The following is a 2,500-nucleotide window of genomic DNA, read 5'->3' on the forward strand; positions in this document are numbered from 1 at the left end:
ACATGAGTCTTTTTATAGTTTATTTATGAAATATTTGTTTTTGATGTTGTTAATAGTTTATATATGACATGTCTGTTTTGACGTTGTTACTTATTTTAGAATGATTTATTGTTAATTTGTTCTCTTAATTTATTTATTTCCTTATTTCCTTTCCTCACTGGGCTATTTTTCCCTGTTGGAGCCCTTGGGCTTATAGCATCTTGCTTTTCCAACTAGGGTTGTAGCTTGGATAGTAATAATAATAATAATGTAAATATATATATATATATATATATATATATATATATATATATATATATATATATATAAATATGTATATATATATATATATATATATATATATATATATATATATATATATATATATATATATATATATATATATATATATATACCAGTGAATTATAACATACCTCAGAAGCTTTGAATGTAATTTTAAAGAGGAAATCCTTTTATCCATAGAGCTAAACTCATATTACCCGCATATCTCTTCCCTGTATGTAACAACAAATAGACACAGACAAAAAGAGGCTTTTAGTTTTTCCTTTGATAGTTCATGGATAAAATGTGATTACCAGCTGAATAAAAAAGGAATTAACTTTACTATATTTTTGTCTTATCTTAGATATAGATCTTGAAAAGTCTTTCTTTACGGATTGCTACATTATTTTTAAAGCTTCTCCCCAAAAAAATAATGTATTAGGAAACTAAAAAGATACAATCATAGCAAAAGTATAGTAGCTTAGCTAGAAATAAAACATATAGATATATATATATATATATATATATATATATATATATATATATGTATATATAAATATGTATATATATATATATATATATATATATATATATATATATATATATATATATATATATATATATATATATATATATGTATATATATATATGTGTATATATAAATATGTATATATATATATATATATATATATATATATATATATATATATATATATATATATATATATACATATATATATATATATATATATATATATATATATATATATATATATATATATATATGTATATATATATATATATATATATATATACATATATATATATATATATATATATATATATATATATATATATATATATACGAACACTTAAAATTTAAATCAACCCATCTTCACCATCTTAGCTAATTACCATGTCTTTGACTTGGCATTTAATTAATGATAAATTTTGCCCATTTAGACATGTTTTTCATATTCATATAAGCCATATATCCTTTATATATTAATTTTTGGATTCTCTTAACGACCTCAGGATCAGAGCCCCCTGCCGAAATCCAACAAAGACAAGAGCTTGTAACTGCCAGTGAGCCGAACCCTGGTCGGGGAAGCTTGTATAAACAGTGACACTACCACTTGGCCATGAAGAAAGTATAAAAGTCAATGACATTTCTTCCGTACTAATACCTGTCGAATTCAGGTTTTTTTATTTTATTAGAATTGACATCAACCAATCTTCACCATCGTAGCTAATTGGTATGTTTGTGACATGGCATTCGATTAATGATAAATTTTGCACATTTAGACGTGTTTTTCATATTCATATAAGCCATACATTTTTTACACACGAATGTCTGGATTCTCTTAACGACCTCTGGATCAGAGCCCTCCAGCCAAAATCACATAAAGACAAGAGCTTCTAACCGGCTGGGAGTTGAACCCTGGTCCGGGAAGCTTGAATAAACAGTGACACTACCACTTCGTCACGAAGAAAGGTAAAAGTCAATGACCATTCTTACGTACTTATACCTGTCGAATTCAGGTTTTTTGTACTTAGAATTGACAGCAACCCATCTTCACCATCGTAGTATGAAAAGTAATGGTCTAATAGCACTACCCTGAGGAACAACAGATATCACATTCCTATACTCACCCTGGCACCCATCAACAACAAATCCTTGCGATCTATTACTTAAAAATTGTACAATAATGCGAAGAAACGCCCCTCCCTCCCAAGTTTGAGATTTAATCCAAAGGCCTCATGGTTAACACGATCAAAGGTATCACTAAAGTCAAGGCCAATCTCTCGAACTTCCTGGCCACAGTCAAGGGATTTCTATACAGTATTATAAATTATAAGAAGGGCATCGCCTGCTCCAAGCCTTTACGAAAACCATATTGCAAATTAGGGTACAAATTATTATCTTCAGCAAATCTACTAATACCTTTTTCAAAAAGACGTCAAAAGCTTTAGATAATATGGGAGTTATGGAAATTTGGCGATCTCCAGTTACACATGAGCTACCACAAATACATTCACATAAGGGAATAACATTTCCAATTCTCCAAGTGCTAGAAGCTCCTCTTCTCGCTAACTTGTGCAAAATAACAGATAACCTAGGAGCTAAGAAGTCTGCAGTCTTTACTAAAAAAAAAAAAAAAAAAAAAAAAAAAAACCTTACATTTGGATATACACCTCCATAAGCATCACGGTCCACCAGGAAAGCCTTAATTTCACG

The 2,500-nt window shown here is 28.2% G+C and overlaps 1 pseudogene; it reads right to left on the reverse strand.

Moving 5' to 3' along the window:
- LOC137640760 (carboxylic ester hydrolase-like) overlaps positions 1-2,500 on the reverse strand; it is a 47,777-nt pseudogene that overhangs the window by 35,569 nt on the left and 9,708 nt on the right.

The sequence above is a fragment of the Palaemon carinicauda genome, chromosome 5 (genome assembly GCF_036898095.1).
Source record: "Palaemon carinicauda isolate YSFRI2023 chromosome 5, ASM3689809v2, whole genome shotgun sequence".
NCBI lineage: Eukaryota > Metazoa > Arthropoda > Malacostraca > Decapoda > Palaemonidae > Palaemon > Palaemon carinicauda.